This window comes from Lissotriton helveticus, chromosome 3_1, assembly GCF_964261635.1.
Source record: "Lissotriton helveticus chromosome 3_1, aLisHel1.1, whole genome shotgun sequence".
NCBI lineage: Eukaryota > Metazoa > Chordata > Amphibia > Caudata > Salamandridae > Lissotriton > Lissotriton helveticus.
Genome location: NC_136061.1, coordinates 908,087,223 through 908,106,125, shown reverse-complemented (window position 1 = coordinate 908,106,125; position 18,903 = coordinate 908,087,223).

The window sequence follows — 18,903 nt, the reverse complement described above, 5'->3', positions numbered from 1 at the left end:
ATTGTAATTGTGGAATTGTGTGGGGTAGTATTGTGTGGTATTTAGTGTATTTGTGTAATGGAATTATGCGGTATGGAGAATAGAAAGTGGGGAGAGATGCAGAGAATAGACAAAAAGGAAAATAGAGAGGGATAGGTAGTTTGTGCACAAAGTGGTGAAGGAACTCCAGAGAGAGGAGCAGTAATAGTATGTGAAAAAGGGGATAGCAGGCTATAGATGTATAAAGAGTGTGCATTTGTGTATGCAGAAGGCACCCAAAGAAGAGGACGAGAAAGAGAGAGTGGGAGTTTGAGGGACTGAAACCTAGAAAAGGCAGAGGAAAGATACTGTACCCGAAGACATAGAGTGAATCAGATGAGAGAAGCAGGAATAGTGTGTGAAAGAGTGAGAGAGGGGTGAGAGATGGTATGAGAGAGCAAGAGAGAGAGAGATGAGAGAGAGGCCCCTGGAGGGGTGGGGAGGCAAGAGATGTAGCAGTGCACAGCACAAGGAGGTACAGGACGTGTTGAGGTAGGAATCAGAGGGGGCAGTGAAATTGCAAGATGAGAGAGGTAGACTGAGTGAGAGGGAGAGGGAGAGATGAGGGGGTAGTGGGTGTGTTGGAGAGAGATGATAGTGTTGGTGGAAGTGTGAGGGAAAAATGTGTTGTATTGGAATGGTTTGATGTGAAATTGTCTGGCGTGGAATTGTCTGGTCCGGTGTGGAGTTGTGTAGCAGAAATATATTGCATGGTGTGTTGTAGAATTATGTAGATGGTAATTAAAAAGTATTAAGTATAGTGGAATTAAGTAGAGTGAGATTGTGTGTTATGGAGTTAATTATGTGGAGTGGAATTGTGTGCTGTGTATTTGTGTGTTGTGGATTTGAAGAATATGGTGTGTGTTAAATTGTGTGGCAGGGTGTGAATATTTGTGTTGAGGATTGGAGGTGTGTGGTGTGTTGTGGAATTATTTTGTTTAGTTTTGTATGGGGTTTGGTGTGGAATAATGTGATGTGTATTGGAAATGAGTGGAGTTGAACTGTGGGCATGAAACTGTGTGGTGTTAATCACTCAATCAAGGGCTTGTAAAGCACGGCTACTCACCATGAGGGTCTTAAGGCACTGGGGCGTTGGGCAGGGCTTTTGTACCCTCTAGGAATTGGATCCATTGAAGAGCCATGTTTTGGCTTGTTGTGTGAAATTATGCTTTTTAGAATGTATTTATGTGAGGGTGTATTTATGTTGTATTGAGTACTGTGCAATTATGTGTTGTGTAATTATATTGTGCTGCGTGGTATTATGTGAAGTTCATGTATGCCCTTAATATTATTAATATTATAGTGTGGTGCAGAATTGTGTGGAGTTATGTGGTGTGGTATTATATGGTGTGTCACTATGTGATATTGTGCAAGTAGAATTTATTTTGTGTAGTATAATTATGCGTTTTGGATTTGAGTGGATACAGGTGGAGTGTAAGTATGTGGCATGAAATGTCACTTGGAATATAATTTTGTGTAGTGGAATTATATGGAGTTGAATTGCGTTGTGTGTAGTGCAATTATATGGTTTGGAGTGATGTAGAATTATGTAGCCTGCAGTTGAATCATGTGTAGTTTATTTTATTGGTTTGAAAATATTTGGGTGGAGTGGAATGATGAGGAGCAGAAGTGTGTTTAGTTGAATTGTGTGGTGCGTTATTATGAGATGTGTTGCGTGTGCCACATCCTCTCTTTAAATTTCTACAACAGCAAATTGTAAACATATTTTTTAAATGAATCAATACATTTATTAACCTGAACTCGAAAAAAACATAAAGGAACACCATTTTGTCTCAAATTGTTTTTAATTATCACAAAGGGTAACGTTGCCTTTAGGCTACCTTTACACTGTAAGTTAATTGTAATGTATTCATACATTTTTGTCAGAAAAAGAAGGGTGTATGCGCAAAGTAGTCTGGACAAGTGTGATAGGTTTAGTTTCTCAACGTGTTGGGGAAGGAGTCAGCGATGGTATAATAAAGTTCAAAGTAGGCTCGTAGTGAAGATCTTTATCTTTATTGCAATGGCATATGTGGAACATGCCGTGAATCAGTTTCCATAAACAACAGGATCTCAAACTTCCCACAAAGACTATAACTTGCTCCATAAGCTGCCAATCCACGTAGAGAGCACAGTAATAGAGCCAAGGAAGAGATAAATGTGTAGTTTGTCTATTTAAGCCTACAGGAGTACGGGATAAGGAAGGCCTGTGAAAGAAAATCGCGTGAAGCCATTTACCACCGAGGCAAGGGGTGAGTGATGCACATCTGGAGGTACTTCTGTCTCCATGGTGTGCTACGATTTTACAAGCAGCACAAACGAGACACAATTAGAGTACTTAACAAAACGATAGGCTCGGTAGAAGCCTGTTGTGCACGCTGCACTAAAGAAAAAATTATTATAAATAAAATGTTTATGTGGTGGTGTTACTTGGGCACTCGGGCAGCCATGCAATGTTGCAATGGAGGCCGAAGTCCAGAGCATGTATGTGAACTGTTCATGACCTCACGTAGAGGCAGAGAGGCGCACAGGGGGTGAAAAGCACATCAGATGCTGCTTTCTTCTCGATGTATGGGACTGCAGTGTGACAGATACTGCAAGAAGTCCAAAAGAAGACACCATTAGACTTTTAAAGGCACACACTTTGAAGTGTTTTACAGGGCAAATAAAAGGCTATACCTCGCTGAGGCAAAACTTACTCTGTGATTGAGTCTTCTCAAGGAGCGGCAATTGTACGGTCCGGGCCACACCTCGCTGCTATGACTCCCTCCAGCAGTAAGCACCGACCCGGGCATGAGAGGATTGTGTATCTCAGCAGTAGCTACACAGGCGGGCTGAAGAAGATAAATACTCACATAGGCCCAGGGCGCCCTCAATAACTATGTCAAAGAAGCAACCATGCCGTCTCTCCCCTGTGCCAGAAGTGAGAAGCCGTCTTCGATTGTGACGTTACCTGGGAACGCCCACAACATCAAAGAGATTTCTGATAGATTAAATTAATAAAGTAGCGGCCGTAAGCACAGCCGCGGCCCGTGGAGGGAGTTCCGTGGGGCGGTAAGGCATGGTGGGGGAGTGGCAGGGCAGGATGGGGCGTACTAAACACTGGAACATGGATAAATGTGGAGCTTCCGGCGTGGAGGCAGAGCTTGCGGCCCGGAGGCGGAGCTTTCAGCTTGGAGGCTGAGCTTCTGGCTCGGAGGTGGGGATTTAGCCATGGCTGAAATCTCCACCTCTGGGCCAGAGGCTCCGCCTCCGGGCGCAAGGTCCGCCTCCAAGCCGGAAGCTCCGCCACCAAGCCAGAATTTCCGGCCAGAGTGCGGACGTAAAGTTAGTATTCGTAAATCCATTCTGTGAATACCAAAAGTAGTAAGTGCATTCTGTGAATACCAAAAGTAGTAAGTTTAGAATTTTGTCTTCAGTTAGTTCAGTGAATCGGGCCAACAGTCCCTGGTGGGGTGGGTACCCACTAGGGGTATAAAACTGGCACCAAGGTACCTGGTGGGGTGGGCACCCGCTCTGGATATTCAGAAACGGCAAATATGCGGGGTGGGCACCAGCGCCGAAATCGATCCGACAATCACCTCAAACGCGGGGTAGGCACCCGCTCGGTAAAGGCACATTTGCAGGGGGATCCCTACACCAGGGATTCCCTCTCCAAAATGATCGCAGCTCCATGCTGCACCCCTCAATCAGAAGCGCTGCTCCTCTCAGCCACAAGAAATAAAGCGCTCTTCAGAAAATAATGATACAGCGCTTCCCAGGCGCTGGAAGTCCCAAATCCAGGGAAAGTCTCTTTTATGAAGGAAGGGGGGCAAAGGCTGGGCCCAGGAGCCAGCTCACAGGGCCCTCCAGCAGGGAGGCTGTCCCCAGTGGCGGTCCCCCCGGTGCCCAGCAGCAGCAGCAGGCCCCCCTCAAATCAGGAACACAGAGAGAACCTTTTACATGGAATCACAGCCTCTTTTCATACACACATTTCTGTTGTCTAAGGCTGTAGGGCAAGGGGAGAACCAGTTACAACTGGTTCTGGAGCACTTTGTTTTGATCAGCCCCTCTCCCTATTCACAGGACAGGCTAGGGACATCAGACAAACCACAGGGGGGGAGCCAGCATTGTGGAGGGAAGGCACAGCCCTACTCAGGTCCCAGGTGCATCTCCTCCCTCCCATCTACATGTAGATCTCTCTATTCACCACCGGGCAGACCCATCCTGACTCCTGGAGCCAGGCATACCAGCCAGCCCCTGTCACTCACAAGCCAGACAGGCAATTCACATTCACTGCACACAGAAATGCCAACTTCGAAAAGTGGCACTTCTACACTAGTCACATTCAATCTGCGCACACCATTGCGCAGTAATTAATCTCATGAGTTTGCACATACCAAACTCCCCCTGCACTCCTCTCACATCAGGAACTACCATGGACACTCATCTCCCCCATGCATTCCTATGGGAGGGAAGGCCAATCTTACCACACGCACTCAGACTGCGCTCACACTTTACACTGGGACACAGTGCTATAGTGAGCAGAAGCCCAAAATAACTAATATCAGGTCACATTTAAAAGCGAAAAGTTTAGGGCCAAGTCCAACACCCCTTCATTATATATTAGTTGGGTATATCCTGATTGACCCACAACTATACGGATCACCAGGTTGGGTACGTCTATGCATGTCTGTAAGTGCTTTGAAGCTATTATGTCAGCTTGTAGGGAACAAAGAATATCTGTGTTCCTGTGTCCATTGTCTTACTAAAAAATAAGGTTTTATCAAACCCTTTTTTGGGTAATCCAAAATGTATGTTCTACCAAAGTTCAGTAATCCCAATATTGATGGTAAATCTTTTAATGATTTTGGAGGTTGTAGCAATACACAATTTTTGTAAAAAGGTAGCTGTTAGGCTTTTCCCTTCACTTGAAAACTAATTTCCCAGAAAAAGGACATTGAGGTGGGCTATCTTTGACTTTTTTTTAATTACATTTGTAGCCTTCAGAGGCAAATCCCATTATTATGGTATTTACTCTGTTCAAGTGTTCCTCCAGGTCATCATCTGTTAGATAAATATCACACACGTAGGACAATGCCTCTTCATCTAGATTTTGAAGCAATTCAGTTGCTCTGGCCACATACAACCCCAGGCTGTTCTTATACCCCTGGGTGAGTCTACAAAATTGCCGCTGGGAGCCTAATGTGGAGACTGCAGTTAAATACCTGCTTTCAGGTGCTATTTTTTTGCAAAAAAATCCATTTGAGATATCTAGTGTTGTTTTGTATTTTTTCCACACAATATTATTCATTAGTATGGCACTGTGTGCATTTTGTACTGCAAATGACTTTATGCAAGTGTTTAAATGTCTGTAGTCTAACATTAGACGATACGAGTTGTCAGGTTTCATCACGGGAAACTAAGGATTATTCATTTGAGAGGTGCAAGATTCAATCACCCCTTGGTATTCAAGTTGATCTAAGATCTCCCTGACCTGTTTTTTAGCTTCTTGCTTTATTAGATACTACCTCTGTGGAGTCGGAGTATTTTTTAATAGAATAATGTGATGGGTTGAATCCTCTTACCATCCAAAATAGTTTTTATATAATGCCGGGGCTAGGGCTACCGCCCACTCCCGTGCATATGTGTATTTTAGATATTTGGGAACAGGGTCAGAAAAGGCTGTTAAAATGACTGTGTCTCTTCTAGAGCAGTCCATAACAAATGCTGGTTAGCTAATAGAATGTCATAACTAAATGTCAGGTTCTCCCAAAAGAGACCGCTAACTTTCCTGGGCGTGTCCCCCTCCATTTGGAGTGTTGTTTCATATAATTTATGTGGGACACTTACCTTAGTATCAGGTGTTTCCACCGTGATATAATCATTCAAGTCTGCTGTCACTAGAAATTCTGGCGAGCTATTGTTACTTCTGCCGCGCTGTCTAGCATTGTCAGACCCCATTCCCCGTTCATGGATTGAGTCCTCAGAATTCTGGGCATGTCTGATCTTTAGACCTGCAACATTCTTCTTTTTGAACTGAGATTTTGGTTTGGTTTTATGTTGTTTTTTGGAAGTATAGTCTTGAGTGTGCTGCTTGTCTCTGGACTTTGTACGCTCTTCTTGACTGTCTAACCATCCTTACCTCTCTGAATTTTTCGTTGAACCCTGAATGGAACAAGAAGAACGTGTATCAGTATCCTGATACCTGTCAGGTTTCCTAATATTTGCCCTATTACTAAGGTTGTACCTCCTTTCGGAGGGCTCCTTTGGAGGAGATCTACCTCTGAATTGAGATCTGTCTTCTTTGTTTTTCTGTTTTTTGTTATAAGGTGTCTTGTACAGTTTAGGAACAAAGTGTCCTTCAAGTTCGATTAACCAACAGCCAATAAATAGGATTTTTGCCTACTTAGTTGTGGCGGAGTTTGTGCCCACCCACTCCAGACGTCTCTGGGGAATTGTGAATAGGGGTCTCTGAGACTAGCACAACTGAACTACTCAGATTCTACTGTTAAATATGTACCCAATCAAGATTGGCACCACCATGTCGTGTAGTTCCTATAAAACATATACAGTATCTGCGCATTCGGACAGCATACATTGTAGAATTGGTGTCAGACTGTTTCTGAACACCCCCACCGGCTATGTTGGCCTTTTTGTTTACCAGCTAGCTCATAGTGCTATCAGAATCTTCTCTTAGCAAGGAGAGAAAAGTTCTTGGCAAGCATCGAACATGACAACCCTGATCCCTCAGGACCGTGGAAACAATGTACTACTTTTCATTCAGTCACTCGTGCTTACTTAGTCTGTCTTAGAGTGATACACAGAATAAAAAGGCTGGGCGTTTTCTATGAGTATTTATTGAACAGTTGTTATTCTGGTGTAAAATAGATGAGCTGCAGCAACCGTTAGACAATAGCAGATATAAATGATTAGAAGTACTATGAAAGTAAACAAATGGTAAAGTTCTACCATCTTGCAGTGATCATGAATACATAAAGTATATAAAATACATGATAATAAAAAAGATGCTTACTCATATGATGCCTCCCTAATTAGTTGTACCTAAGTGTACCTAGCATGTGTGCAGGTGTTAAGCCAAGAATCCCTCTAGGATAAAGTCCACCCCATTACCTGAAGCGCGAGACTGTGAGACCCCGTCCTGGTCTCGAGTTGGACACCCAGCGAGAGATGTGTTTAGACCACTGCGAGCTGCAGTGTCTGCATGAAGGAACCTCAGCGTCTCTGGTCAGTGTGTCGTCCGGGACGTCCTGGTCTCCTCGGTCTATCTTAGCAAGATGTGTTGTATATATATACCCATAGGTCTCCTTAGGGGTCCTACCTCACTGCATCACTGTGTCAGACTTAGTATGAAGTCGGGCATGAACTTTCTACATAGATATTATACAGGCGATGGTAGTCCTGCTGTACTTCCAAGAATCCTCTTGCATAATGTATGAGATTTCGAACTAGGGAAAACTTGTGTTCTGAATGCAGTGTTGTATCTAGGTAAAAGGTCAGTCCCTGTAAACTGTTGTAAGTGTAATGTAGGGAAGAATATAGGTGAATGGTTATAATGTTACCTGGGACTATTTCAGGGTACCTATATGGAACCTAACACCATATCATGTGCCAAAGAAATCACATTGAAATATTGCAATATGTCTGTTAGTCATATACTCCTTATGCCATTACACAGTTGGCAAGGCAGACATCCCACAGAACAGGAATGGGTTGGTTTTACAGGTCACTCGAGAGGGCACGCTTTAAGGGAAAGTGTTCAGGGAGTGGAGGTCATTAGAGGGGTCAAAACTTTAAGGTCCTTTGTCACACTTGGGCTCTCTAGGAGGATTACTGGGGGAATTAGTAGGGAAATATAAGAACATTGATTATTATTTGGGTTGAGTGACTATTCACCTCAAGGAATAATCACACTCCTTGTGAGGGTGAACCCTTAAAGTTGCTAAATTAACCTGAGCTCAATTCCCAGTTCTATGGCACAGAACAGACAGGGCTCAACTTGTGGCAATGTGTAAAGTACTTTTGCAGTAACAAAACAGTAATAGCATCAAGACGCAAAACAAAAAAAATGTCAACCAAAATTAGAATCATAGATTACCATCTAATAAACATAATGACACTGAAATGACAAAATTCCAATATGGGGAACTGACATATGAGTTTTTAAAAATCTAAGGAAAAATAGTACCGAAAACCACAGAGCATCGGTGATAGTCTATTGCCAAAGTTGAGCGGGACCTAGGTGCAATATGCGGAAGCCTGCAATTGGGTGATGATCGGATACACCAACCAGGTTTGTCCTGGTCAATAATTTTATTCTCTAAATTAGACTTGTTAGTTCCAACTAACCACACTTCTAATGCCCCCAGGACCTCAGGGAGGCACTTAGAGACGACTACGTTGTCAGTGAGAAGCCAACAGGAGGGTACATTCCACATCCAATTGCCACTGGTGAGCTAGGTATAGCCAGAAAAAAGCCCCTTGTAGCTTATTGTCTCCCTGTAGTCTCACAGGAGCTCAGCCATCTGACCCTTGAAATAAACATATTTTTCCTGGGTACAAGAGAGAGTTCTTCTTCAGTTACAGATAGAATATCCAGTTCTCTTCTTATCTTCTGAGGGCCCAGGAAGTGATCTGAAGTTGGGACCTGAAAGTGCCACATTTAAGCCTGCCAGTAGCTTGTGGGACAGGGTGACTCTTATACACTCCCTAACCAATGGGGTAGAATGTTCTTGGGAAAGCCCTACCCACCTTTTCAGGAGTTCCTGTTTCCCTTACTGCAAACAGGCTCTTAATGCCACGCATCAGGACATTTTCAAGATGATGAAAGGTTCCAATAAACATGGGATCTGAAGGCTGGAGCTGTGAGTGGGGAGTGTACTATGGTAGCCCTAGTGTCATCCCACATCTAACACTAAAATCCAGTGTGTAGCAGGTATAGTACTCACAACAAACCCAAAGTCTGGTATGAGACAAGTAGGGTCCTTCAGCAACTAGACAATGGGTCCAAAATAAGTGTCTTGGCATTTGTTCTCTTCCCTTCAAGTTTGCCCCAAGTGTTACATGTGAATCAACGGACCTGTCAATTAGCATTCAATACTGCAGTCTTACAAAATGATGCCTACAGCCCTAAAACTGAATATTCTATGGATTTCAGAGGAGTTCAGGTCAGCCTATTGCTTGCTCCTTGAAGGCATTTCACACCAATTTCACAACTAATGATGGTTGAGTAGAGGCTGAATGATGGCAGAAACTTGTGCTAATTAGCCTTTTGACAGGCAAAGAGTAACTTTTTGAAAGTTACTTTCACTTCTTATTTATTAAAAATCTGACTTCGTCATTCAATTGGATTTTAAATAACTATAAAAATAGTGGTTTAATAATTTTGTTAGCTGGTCTCGTTCCTGAGATGCAGTATACGCATTTTAATATGTTCTTTGATCTTCTACATTGCACATCTAGGCCTGCTAAAGTGAAATTAGATTTGAGGGTATTGTCACTGTAGGGGCACATTAACATCACATTTCTACAAAGCCCACCTTTTAATGCCATGAACCCTACCTTTTGGTCTAAAGGACCTACATAGGAATGACATATTAATATTTAAAAAAGGGTTATTTTGACAAGACTACTGTAGGGTTTACACTGCAACAGTCACGCTTCATAAGGTAACATGAAGTCATGTGTGCCCTGTCAAGTAGTGAATTGTAAAATACAGACCCTGAGTGCACTTTCTTCACCCTCCCCATATACTAGGGATTTAGTGGCACGTTAAATTTAGGCCAATTAGGAATAAGGAAAATTAACCATGTTTATATGGGAAGCACAGTAACTCTCATCCTAGTGTTCAGCAATAACGTACACAGAGTTCTAAAGCCAACCAAATATAGGGTGAAAAACCTGAGGTGATGGTACACTGGGGACTACTGAGGACTATCATGAAACTTACTTTCCAGGTTGACCATTGCTCTCAGGACAAGACAGTTGTCCTATTAAATGAAGGGATTGAGTGATTTATTTTGTTTGCATGCTATTTGGTTATACCATTTTTTATGGTTGAAAAGTAATATTAGTTTGGCTCAATGGAAATGTATTTCAGCTTAATATATTGGGTGCCGCTCGAGGCTTTGGACTGTGGTGAAGCTGTCTGTTTGCTGACTTCGGGGCTTCCCTCCAGAACCGTGACAAGGGGCCGAAGACTGCTGCTGCAAACGGGACTGCGAGGGCCAGGCTGCTTAGCGGCGAGTCATCAGCCGCACCTGGCTCCTCTTCCCGCCCCGCCTCTCTCCACCTTATAGCGCCTCGCGACCCCCGCTCTGCGGGAGCCGCTCGAGGCTTTGGACTGTGGTGAAGCTGTCTGTTTGCTGACTTCGGGGCTTCCCTCCAGAACCGTGACGAGGGGCTGAAGACTGCTGCTGCAAACGGGACTGCGAGGGCCAGGCTGCTTAGCGGCGAGTCATCAGCCGCCCCTGGCTCCTCTTCCCGCCCCGCCTCTCTCCACCTTATAGCGCCTCGCGGCCCCCACTCCGCGGGGGCCGCTCGAGGCTTTGGACTGTGGTGAAGCTGTCTGTTTGCTGACTTCGAGGCTTCCCTCCAGAACCGTGACAAGGGGCTGAAGACTGCTGCTGCAAATGGGACTGCGAGGGCCAGGCTGCTTAGCGGCGAGTCATCAGCCACACCTGGCTACTCTTCCCGCCCCGCCTCTCTCCACCTCATAGCGCATCGCGGCCCCCGCTCCGCGGGAGCCGCTCGAGGCTTTGGACTGTGGTGAAGCTGTCTGTTTGCTGACTTCGGGGCTTCCCTCCAGAACCGTGATGAGGGGCTGAAGACTGCTGCTGCAAACGGGACTGCGAGGGCCAGGCTGCTTAGCGGCGAGTCATCAGCCGCACCTGGCTCCTCTTCCCGCCCCGCCTCTTTCCACCTTATAGCGCCTCGCGGCCCCCGCTCCGCGGGAGCCACTCGAGGCTTTGGACTGTGGTGAAGCTGTCTGTTTGCTGACTTTGGGGCTTCCCTCCAGAACCGTGACAAGGGGCTGAAGACTGCTGCTGCAAACGGGACTGCGAGGGCCAGGCTGCTTAGCGGCGAGTCATCAGCCGCACCTGGCTCCTCTTCCCGCCCCGCCTCTCTCCACCTTATAGCGCCTCGCGGCCCCCGCTCCGCGGGCGCCGCTCGAGGCTTTGGACTGTGGTGAAGCTGTCTGTTTGCTGACTTCGGGGCTTCCCTCCAGAACCGTGACGAGGGGCTGAAGACTGCTGCTGCAAACGGGACTGCGAGGGCCAGGCTGCTTAGCGGCGAGTCATCAGCCGCACCTGGCTCCTCTTCCCGCCCCGCCTCTCTCCATTTCCACTCCTACTTAGTTACACCTTCCCACGCGCACGCGGGACGCGTGCGGGACGGCGCCGGGCGAAGCCCGGGCCAAGGGCGGGCCTGTTTGTGCCCGTTCGTGACCAGGAGTGACCGACCGGACCACCACCCTTAATTTGATTCTAACCCACCTGTACGTTTCATTGGACTCTATGGCTGCCCGGGAAACACGGAGTAAGTCCTCGCTTGCTGGAGGATCTATAACTGGAGGTATGGATAAATTCCTCATTAGGGCAAGTACCATCATTGACACTGAAATTAATTCTCTTGAGAAACGTTTGTCCAAGGAACTGTTGTCTATTAAAAGATCCTCCTTGGGATCATTAGCTAATGCAAAAAGACCTGAAAGACCAATTGATACCGTCACCACTTTAGTGGTAGACCAACCCCCCCTTCCTGAAGTGGTTAATCAGGTTTCAGTGGACCTTGATATCATGGTGAACGAAATTCCGCCTGAAATTGACCTAGTTCTAGATACTAATAATGTTTCCTTTGTTTCTGTACCCGAAGATACTCTTAATACTTCTATGTCCCAGGGGGTGAAGGAAAGGGCTACTACCAAACGGAAAAGACCTTATAACAAGAAAACTGGTAGGAATTCGAAAATAGCAAAGACCCAACACGATCCCACCCCTCTCCCCACGATTTTTCCAACAGTTTCCTCTATTAGAGAGGTATCTATTGAAAGCTTGGCCACTTTATTTAAATCAATTCTATTCCCTCTTGAGGCTAAAATGGAAAGGATAGAACTTAGATTGTCTAACATCGAGAAAACCACTGCTTCTATCCTAGCCAATGTTAACAAACCTAGTAGCTCCAATACCTTACAAATCACTCCCACCATCCCTGCTATTCTACAAGCTAATGTAGCCCAACACTCTACCTGTCCTCCTATAGGTCCCTCAGTAGTACATCAAGATTCCAACCAGTGTAATAATGTCCGCCCACAACCACTCCCTGGACTTCAACCCTGTAATTCCTGTCCACCTGGACCAACGACTGACGGTACAGACGGGTCTACAATTAAAGTACCTAGAGCTCGCAGACCTCGCCTGCCTGATCTTCCCCCGGAAGCAAATCGCTATATGGTGGTTTTGGCTGGAGCCCCTGCCCTGGAAACAGGAGAAACTGAAACCTATAGCTCCCTGAAAGGTAGAGTCGTTAAGTGGCTTAACTGGAACAGACCCCTCCCGGCCCATCTCCATAATGAGATTATTATGGTAAGGAGGGTACCCTGGTTAGGTAAGACGGCCAAGTCCATTAATGAGGATTGTATTACGGTTAGCTTCAGAGACCCTAGAACGGTATCCCATATTTGTGCCAGATTTAACAGGTCTTTTGACTCGACCATTCAGACCCTCCCAGTGTCTTTTTTTTTCCACCTAACTACGTAACCCATGGTAGAGGAGGGCCTGATTGGTAAAGGGTTGAACGAAGGGGAAGACCTAGAAGCTACGATATAAGACCGGCCATATCGTCCCAGTATACCCCCCAGTACAATCCCTTTTTTTATTGTAATCGGTATAGCTGTCTAGATGGCCTAGAGGGGGTGGATTGACTACTGTCAACATGTGAGTCAAGGTCCTCCCAATTTGCGTTGGGTAATGGTTTAGTGGACAATGAAGTTGTGGTCAATGAAATGTGTCCAGCTGAATGTTTGTTGCCTCCTTTAACACCTATAATGTCGCCAATTGTTCCACCTCTGCAAACTGTGATAGCGGATTTCCATCAGCCGCCTTATGCCCTGGGTACGTCAGAGGTGTTGTTAACTATTCCGGTTTCCCCAACTAACCTTGTGTTGACTGAGCCGGCATTGGTAACTAACCCAACTAACCTTGTGTTGACTGAGCCGGCATTGGTAACTAACCCCCCTGGTTGTAAAATCGTAAGTTGGAATATAGCCGGTTGGCGGCAGAGGATGTCAGCCCTGGGTTGGAAGGAGTCTATCTCCGGGTTTGACATCCTCTGTTTCCAGGAGACCTGGTCCACGACTGATATTCATCATGATGGTTTTGTCTCTTATAATTGCCCTGCGCAAGAATCCTCTATGGGTAGGGCAAAAGGTTGATTGTTGATTTTAGTGTCTGTGCACTTCCCAGTACGTGTGAGATCCCACTCCACCGTAGGCTCACACTCTCAAATACTTAGGCTGGAACATAAAGGGGGCCGGAACACCTTGCTGATTAATCATTGTAACAATTCATTTGACCCAGCGAGTACCCTTGTTGTAGATGTACTAGTGTCAGCTATAAATAAAATCTGCAATGATACCCACAAGTCATATGACATTATCTGGGGGGGACTTCAATATCAGAACTTGTCCCTACTCATATACTAATGTATGTGGGTATGATGGGGACAATGGGGAGAACCGAGCTCATTTCACCCATACCACTTATGGCGACTCCCTTAATACCCTCTTGTTAAAACTCGATTTGGTTATCCATCAACCTGCTCTGGATAATGAGGGTAATATTGTTCCGACTTTTACAGGGAGAAATTCTGCATCTGTTATTGACCACTTGTTGATATCAACACAGTTGGTCCCCCTTTGTACGGTCCCCATTATTGTGGATTTTGGAATTAGTGACCACAATGCCATTACTTTGTCAATTCTCATCTGCGGTCCTATGACCCGTCGTGACGGTAGGATTGTTGATGAGATTATACCATGTAGGCAAAATGGCATCCGAATTAAATGGTGTGGAAATAATTCCGATAAATTACTAAGGAAAATTGTGGGCGCAGGTCACGAAGTGCTACTTCGTTGTCTTGAAGTTGATGCCGCCCCAAGTTGTATTATAGCCGACTTCGAAGAACTCGGTGACATAATTAAAAAGTCTCTCACCATCACCAAGGGTATAACCAAGCGGACCACGCTAGGCTGGTTTGATAAAGCCTGTACTTCTGTGCTAAAAGACCTTAAAAGGGCTCTATCTAATCTCTCGAGAGATAGGGATGTTGTAATACTTTTGAGGGCTACTTATAAACACGAGCTAAAGCGTAAGAAACAGGAACTAAGAGAACAAGCCTGGGAGGATCTGACCAAGGCGGCAGCACTACGGGATTGTAAGCTATTCTGGAGCACTGTCAATAGCCCTTTCCTCCAGAAGGAGGAGTTCCCAGTTTTAACCGCCGAAGTTAGCGAGGATAGCTGGGTCCAATATTTTACCGGGATCTTTGACCCAACTTGTAAGGCCCAGGATAGCTCTAGTGTTAACTTCACCATATCCAATCAATCATTGGGGATTACCCTTCAAGAAGTCGACATGGCAATTCGAAATAGTAAAGGAGGGAAAGCCCAAGGACCGGATGGGGTGCCGGTCGATCTATACAAAACAGATCTGGCCTTGTGGAGCCCCCTATTGACCCAAGTGTTTAATGCCGCAGTTAACGCTACCACCCCTCCTACCTGGAGCGAATCCATAATCCAGCCATTTTATAATAAGGGAGATAGAGAAGAGGCTAAGAACTACCGCCCTATCTCCCTCCTGGATACCTCGTTAAAGTTTATGAGCAGGGTCTTATTGCTACGCTTGGAGAAGTGGGCTGAAACCAATAACATCCTTGCAGTTTCCCAATATGGTTTTAGGAAGGGCCTTGGCACTATTGAGCAGTGTATCAACCTAGACCTTATAATAGGAAAATACACCAGAGCAAAACAGGGTTCTTTGTTCCTTTGTTTTGTGGACCTCTCTAGTGCCTTCGATCTGGTTGACCACACTTTGCTGTGGACAACCTTACTCGAAATGGGTGCTCAGGCAGCGATAATCCATTTTTTGGCAAGACTTTATAATAATCTATCAGCCCAGATTCGCTATGGTCAAGAGGGTGAATGCACGGGGAAGATCAGGGTAAAATCCGGCATTAGACAGGGTTGTGTCCTGGCTCTGCTACTTTTTTCCTTGTTTATAAACTCGATGGAGTATGAACTGAAAAACGTGCAAGCTGATGCCCCGCAAGTCGAGGGACAACCAATCCCGGTGCTGCTTTACGCAGACGATACCGTCTTACTCTCGAGAACCCCCATAGGCCTCCAGAAACTTATGAATAGCTTTTATGATTTTATACAGGGGAAGACAGTAAAAATTAATAATTCTAAAACCTACATTATGGCATGTGGAAAAAAGGTGAATAATCTTAAATCATTTTATTATTAAAACCGTATTGAGGTTGTGAATAACTTTTGTTATTTGGGCATTACTTTTAATAATGGCGGATCTTGGGCCCCAGAACAACATAATGTTAAAGCTAGGATGGGCAAGGCTTCCCTAAGTGTATTTCGTTTTGCTGCCAAATTAGGAAGCCGCCGCATACCAGATAGGTTGAATGTTTACCGGCATAGGTGTGCATCTATTGCCCTTTACGGCTCAGGGGTTTGGGGACACAGGCCTCAAAGGGATTTGCAAATATTGGAAAATGTATTTCTTAAGAGACTCCTCTGCCTTCCATCTTCGGCATCCATTGAACTGACCCATAAAGAACTAGGGTTGGATTATATAACTGACTTAACCGGATTGAGGCCCTTAATGGCCTGGAGGTCTATCTGGTCAAAGGATGAAACTGGCTTCACCAGGGGAATAATTCAAGACTGTTTACGCCTGGACAATGTCAATCGGATTCCGTGGCTAAAATATGTCATTTCATCTTTTAAGGAACTTTTTGATCTGGATGTTCATGATGACCCCAGGTGTGCTACTGTTTTACCGAAGCATGAGGTTAATGGAGTTTTTTTGAGGCATAAAAATAACAGACGTAAAGAACAATCTAGTGATTATTCTACCCATGCTTTCTATTTTTCAAACAAGGAAGAAGGGACTGGGATTCCTATGTACCTAAAAGTTATCACTAGACAGACTCACCAATATGTATTAACGAGGCTGAGATTAGGTATTGTGCATAATTTGGTGGCATTTCCGAAGATGAAAATATACTCTGCCACTCCTTGTCCGTGTGACGGAATTACTAAACAAAGCACGTTGCGCTTCATGTTAATATGCCCTTTGTATAAATCTTTGCGTATTTTCTACCTCAAACCATTGTTTAAGAAATATTCTGTGTCCACAACTGCTAATGCTATGAGATTTTTATTTGCACTTGCCACCCCGGATATCTGTTTTTTTATTGCAACCTTTATTCTAAAATCAGTATGGGCCAGAAAAAGCATGTTTTTTTTAGTGTTGGTCCAAATCCTTGCTACTAGTCCATGTTCTTACTTATCTGAGTACTATTATGTATTGTATCCCTTGATTTTGTACTAATTCATAAGTGCCTCTTTTTTATTCTGTATACGTTTATGATGTTTTTATGAACAATCGAATAAAGTTTATAACTTGAACTTGGGTGTACTCCAATTACGACCTTTGAAGATAGGCTGACAGTGTATAACTTTAACTCAGTTTTACAAATGCAATGTTTTTTTTCTTGGCCCAATTACCTTTTGAGACATTTTTGTTGGTCTAATATTTTCCCAGTGTACATATTTTTTCTTCAAATTGCAAACAAAATGAAAAATGCAATTCTACTACCTAAATGATTTTCCTGGTAGGCAGCATGTCAGGGGACACTATGCATGAGTAGGATTGCTTGAAGTTACCAAGCCTTTCATATGTGCCTCATTTCCAAGGAAGATATTCTACATTGAAGGCATGGTTTATGGAATCATGGTTGACCATTTAAAAAAATAATGGAATGTTTACCTTGGTCATTATCATGGCAACGGGTACTCATCATACTAACTTTATTTGGAATCTTTTTATCGATCCATAAAAGTACATAAGATAAAAAAACATCGTACATAAGATTAAAAAGCGTCTATCAGTGGATCCAAAAAGTATATATAATGGAGAAGACATCTTACATAAAATTAAGATTCATTCAATCGGTAGTTAAAACTTTACATTTTGTTTCCCTACATTTTAAAAATTATTATCAGCCTAAACTCATATTTAAATTCGCTTCATAGACTAGATGGCCTAAAGATGCAAGCTACTTCCTTCTTCGTATAGCCTGGCTTATATATCCAGCAACAGCTCGGCAAGCTAATTCATTGCTGAGGGTACAAATAAATTTCACCGCATCCTTATAAAAGAAAGGTTTCTTTGCCATAAAGATTGGCCTTAACAATATTCTACTTATGTCTCGATAAAACTTGCAGAACAGCAAAAGTGATTTGTTGTCTGGATGGCTTTCCCATCACATGGGCATCTGTAAACTATTCTTTGCCATCTTTCATGCTTTAGAAAAGCCACCAGTTCATGGACAGTGCCGAAACGTAACCTTGTCAGGTAAAATCTGTCCTGAGTATTTGTGACTTTGACTAGATAGTCAGGTCACTATTATACTTTATACTAGCCATATATCTTGATAAGCTTAATTTTTCTCATCTCCATTAGCTCTTTATTGGCTTTGTTTCTCCATGTAAATCTTTTTAATTTCATTTTTGCCGTATTGCAAAATACCTACGGGGTTTTTCACTGATAGGTCTTTATTGATTTCCTTCAGCAGCTTATCCATATATGCTAGCCATGGAATTTTATTATAATGTTCCAGTGCTAGGCATTTAATTATGTCCCTGGTAAACTTTGGTTCCTCCTTGCACTAAATGTTATACCAAGAGCATAACCCTCTTACTTGTATTAGGTCGGCAACGTATGGTACATCCAATTCTTTGTGTAGGAGGTATATGGATGTAGACCTTGGTACAGCCAGCATAAGGCAAAAAAAATTATTTTCGCAGGATTGTAATGTATTTATACAGGCATCACCACATACTACAGAGTCATAGGTTGATACTGATAGGCATTTACTGCCATGTAGTTTAAGCATGTTGCGAATAGGTTTACTGCCTATCTTGTTACAAAATCTAAAGATCGCCTCCATGGTTCTAATTAGTTTAAGTCTTGACTGGTCAATACGGGGGCCCCAGTTACTATTAAAGGCGAATAAAATGCCTAAATAGGCGAAACTTTGGACTTCTGTCAGCTTATGTTCCCTCACACAATGGGACTTTTTCCTTAGCCGTCCCCCATCCACAGACCATCACAAACGTCTTAGTATGATTACATTTTAGTTTTTTTGCTCCATGTATGAAACTAAAGCTTCGACCAGTTGTTGTGGTCTGTTTGCAATTCTAGATATTAAGACTGAATAGTCTGTATATAGGAGCAGCGAGGTTGGACGAGAGCCTATTTTTGGGGCATCACTGTTCAATTCTTAGAGTGTTTTGTCAATCCCATTAATGTATAGTGAAAAGAGGAGAGGTGCGACAACACAGCCCTGTCTTATTCCTTTGGACACCTTAAACCTTGGGGTGCACTCTCCTTCCCTCCCATACCCTACTCTTGATGTCAGTCTTGCATAAAGTTGTGATAAAAATTAAACAATATCATCTGGGGCGCCCATATCGATCATTGCTTACCACAGTTTGGCGTGAATTACACATTCAAAAGCCGAGCTTAGGTCTGCGAATCATAAATGGATATGTTCTTGACAGCGTGTATTTGCCAATGGTTAAATTCG